This window comes from Sturnira hondurensis, unplaced genomic scaffold (assembly GCF_014824575.4).
Source record: "Sturnira hondurensis isolate 20B ecotype Veracruz unplaced genomic scaffold, ASM1482457v3 Scaffold0010428, whole genome shotgun sequence".
Classification (NCBI taxonomy): domain Eukaryota; kingdom Metazoa; phylum Chordata; class Mammalia; order Chiroptera; family Phyllostomidae; genus Sturnira; species Sturnira hondurensis.
In genome coordinates this window covers 19,825,674-19,830,221 of record NW_028083059.1, presented here as the reverse complement: position 1 = coordinate 19,830,221, position 4,548 = coordinate 19,825,674, and the positions used below count along the sequence as shown (strand labels likewise).

Here is a 4,548-nt window from a genome sequence, read left to right as displayed (position 1 = left end):
ACAGAAGGAGGATACTCATAATACTTACAGCTCTTATCTCTGTAGCCACTTACATGGTTGAATCTGGTGTTTATAACCACCATCAGCTATTACCCACTCTGTATTTTGTTTGCCTCCAATAAGCACCTCGGGTGGTCATAGTTCTTTACCTGGTGGAGTAACCCATAGCTTCATTTCTGAAGGGTCTGGGTGATTAGTAGTCCAGCCTGAATTCTGTTGTAGTTTTTCATTGACCTTAATCATGGGACATAGTGATACCAAAAGATCCTCTACATTCTTCTGAATTCTAAGCTTAACTTTCTTACCTTTATTGTGGAATAGCAGTCTCATTTCCCCTTGGTAGTCAGGATCACTCACACCACCCAATACAGTATCTCCTCTCTTTGCCTATTTTTTCAGAGGGGTGATGGGTCCAGAGTAGCCAAGTGGCAGTCTCAACTTCCAGGTCAACAGAATGGTTACAACAATGACTCCTGACACAAGTATTCTTCACTTTGGAACAAAGACTACTAGGCCATCATGGTCTTTGGCCTCAGGTCATGGGAACAGAAAGCAAAAATTTTGCTAGTGGATCACTAGGGAGTAACAGTAAATGGTCTCATTCTCATTTTCACTCCTTCATCCCTTTACCTGTATTTCCTGGCTGTGGGAGAAAGAAACAGTGCCACCCAGTGCACCCTGAATCAGAGCATTTACAGTTTTCTGAAGGATCTTGTCCCAGCACTGCAAGGCAAGACCTAGCTGGCTCTGTAACTGGGTCTTCAAAATGCTCTTCCACTGTTCTATCAAGCCAGCTGCTTCAGGATGTTGGAAAAAAATTCTGTCAAATGAGTTCCTTGATTAGATGCAATGCTTTGTGAAAAAACATGGTTGTGGATAAGGAATTTTCCAAGTGTGTGGATGGTAGTTTTTGGCAGAAGCAGTGCATGCAGGGAAGGTAGACTCATATGCAGAATCTCTGTTCCAGTAAGGACATTCGCCCTTTCTATGATGTTGGGGACCACTCTGCCTGCTTTCAGGAATTGTAACTATCTCTTATGACTAAGGATGAGTGAGTGACCTCCAGAATTCAAGCCGCAGGAGACAAAGGATAGTCTCTGGTAGTGAATGCTGCCTCAGTTTCCTCTCCCTGCCCCCAAAGCTTGGTCTGAAGTCAGAGATGGCTAAGACTCCTCACAGCGAGGGGCAACCTAAGCCAGACTTGATCACATGGAAGGCCATCATGGAAGGACTCAGGGGGCTGCGATGGACCCTTGACCCCCGGCTATGTGACATAGCCCAAGTCCCCATGTCCTCTGAGAGAAGCACTTCCTGGCTCTAATCCCCTTAAGCCTGAATACCTGATGGGGAGGGGTATAGCTCCTTGCCTTGCTAGAGAGTGTCCTGGGGAAAAATCTGGCATCCCAAAGACTTCCCAATAAACCTGAGAAATCTGCTCTGCTAAGAGTGCTTTTATTCATATGTTAAGGGTTCGAGCAGGAAATCCTAAAACTCTGTTCCTGACAGACTCTGACTCAGACTAAGCCCTCAGATTTCTTTGAAATGTTATCTGTTGTTTGATCCTTGCCGCCCTGTATTCCTGTGTATTATAACCCAATAAAAGCCCCTGGAGAAAGGGGCTCAAAGCCGGTTTTTCCTCGGAGAAACTGGCCACCTCTCCTCCCCAAGCAGATGACATCTTGGTAGTGTTTACTTTCATCCATGGTGGGCGGGGGTACTTGAGGGCAAAGTCGCCCACACACTATGACAGAAGTTGTCTAGTATGGAAAAACATGGCTGATCATCGAAGGAAGTAGTGACACATCTGGAACTCAGTGTTCATTTACCTCTGCTGTGGGCAGATTGTTTACTCGACAGTAACGATAAGTAGGCCAGCCTTGGTGCGTGGAAGTCCCCACCCCCTCCTCCCCACTCCTCCTCCACCTTTTTTGTCTTCCTCTTCCACCATTTTCTAGGCAACCATAGTGGGGAAACCTAGGGAAACCCATCAAATTTTCCCTGAGACTTATAGTCAGTGAGATCCTCCTCATACTTCTCCTTCAGCTTTGCAGCTTTATTGTCATAAGGCTGCTTTACACTGTCACTTGTTACTCCACATCTCACCCAGCTTCTTTGCCACATCTCCAATAGAGATGCCAGGGTTTGTGTTTTTGATCTTGGGGCAGAATTCTGAACAGAATAGGAAGAATCCAGATGGTGGCCTTTTGGGGGGCATTAGGGTCCTTCTTCTTCTTGCCTCCTGAAGCTGGTTCATAACCCTTCATTTCCCAGTTATAGTGTATTTTATCACCTTTGTTATTTCATCAAACTTAGATTTCTCCTTCCCCGACATTGTCTTCTACCTGTCAGAGCACTTCTTGGAAAATTCTGCAAAACTAACAGGAATCTCTGGGTTTTTCTTCTTCTGTTCCTCTCTGCATGTCTGCAGAAGGATAGCATAAGCAGACATCTTGCCCTTTGGCTCCTTGGGATCACCTGTGACCATTCTGATTGTATTGTTCACTGATCCGGGCAGTGCAGGGCATGATGTGAGGCTCAGAGCTCCCTAGCCTCATGCTAGTTGCCTCCAGGATAGCCCCTTTTATTTCTTTCTTTTCTTCTTCTCCTCCTCCCCCTCCTCTTCCTCCTCCTCCTCCTTCCTCTTTTGTTTTTTAGTGTGTGTATAGGACGATGCTCCAACCAACTGAACCCCCAGGCCAAGGTTCCTTAACTATAAGATGAATACATTTTCAGATGTTTAATTTGAACTGAGAATTAAATATGGATATATATACACATATATAAAGTACCTGTTGTATTTCGGTATTCAATAAATGTTTCTTCACTTTTCTTACCCCCTTCCTTTACTTTTAATTCCTTCAGCTATACAAATTTTCAGTTGAATGTAACATGAGTTATCATAGACAGTATTATTACTGTAATTGTTAGTAGGATAGATGGAAAACCAAAGCAAAGAGTGGGAGGGAGACAGGTCTCACTCCTTAACCAGCAGGAGTGAGCTGGCCAGATAAGATTGCCAAGTGTTTCAAAAATCACAAGAAAGACCATGATAGCACAGGAGGAGGGAGCCCTTGGAATTCTGTATGTATCATTTCCACCACCTGGGAAAGAAAACCTTTGAAATTGTGCATTCATCCCAAGATCTACAGAGGGAGGGAGTACCTAGGCTACAAGCATAAACCCCTAAATCCTAGTAGTTGGGGTGTTCTACTAGCTGTGTGCCTACTGTGGCTTCTGTCTCAAGTGTACTGAATGAATGAATTTGCTAACTCATTTTTGCTATACGTGTTGGCTCTCACCTGAATTTATCTCTTGCTAGTGAGACAAGAACTGAGGAGAGGCAGTCCCATAACTGGGGTCTCCATGGTAACTTCACTGCTTTGCCACAAAGTATGCCATTTGGTTTAAACCTATTTTTATTTCCTATTGTCTCTTTGCTAAATATGCATGAAATTAATTTTACTTGCATCACTTAAAATACAATGTGAAAGTGAGTGGATCTGGAATTATATAATAAAAGTTTCTTTGTTCCACTTAAGATTCATTGCTAAAATTTGAAGAAGTTATATACACACATGTATGTGTAAATCCAATTGATAATCTGATATAGAAATGTCCATAGACATAGATAGATATGTCTCTTAATAACAGAATGAATAATCATTGAGAAGCCAGCAATATATTGATGTCTATAACTAAATACAATTTTTTGAAAAATCATTAAGGATCAGTCAATAAATTTGTCTATATGATTAGGTAATGATCATTAAAGTGATTAAATACATTTTAAAAGCCTTATTTTGAGTGTAAAAATATAAAATATCATGAATAGTTGTCTAACTAAAAACATATAATAATCACAGTTAATTTTTTTTTCTTATAATCTTACACTTCATTTATAGCCTATCCATTATTTGCATGTGGTATTTTCATTTGATTAACCCCAAAAAATTTTCTCTCATTTCAACCAATATTTTTATATGTAGTTATATTCTCAAAAAGTTATATTTTCTTCTAAAGTTTTTTAACTTTGTATCTTGACTTTTTAAACATTATTTCCATATTACTAAGATTACTCATATATTTTTGCCACTATCCAATTTTTATACATTTTACCTTTAAATTAATTAAGTAAATAAATGCTTGGACATGCATAAATATTTAAGCCTCAGATTCTTCCTGTCACCTTTTAGTGTCAACACTTGAATATTCAATAGGTGGTTTTAAAATGATAGTTGGATATTTGCATGTTTTTTTCCCTCACACGGGCATGTGGCTAACATAACCAGAGAAATGTACTTGAACATTAAATAGATCACACTACAAAATACTCTGCAAATTGAATTAATGCTGCCAATTTAAAAATTGACATTGTGAGCAATGTTTTTCTTCTAGTTTTTTGCTGGTATTTTTCTTTACATTTTTTAGCATATTCATATGCATCTGTATATGTGAAAATTTCAGAGTCAACTTCATAAATTTGGGAGCAATACTATCTTTCTCATTTAAGATAATCTTACTATTTATAAAACCCAAGAGTCAAAAAAG

The 4,548-nt window shown here is 39.8% G+C and overlaps 1 pseudogene; it reads right to left on the bottom strand.

Moving 5' to 3' along the window:
- Positions 1 to 1,974: 1,974 nt before the first annotated feature.
- Positions 1,975 to 2,485, bottom strand: LOC118995750 (high mobility group protein B3-like; annotated as a pseudogene).
- Positions 2,486 to 4,548: the final 2,063 nt, after the last annotated feature.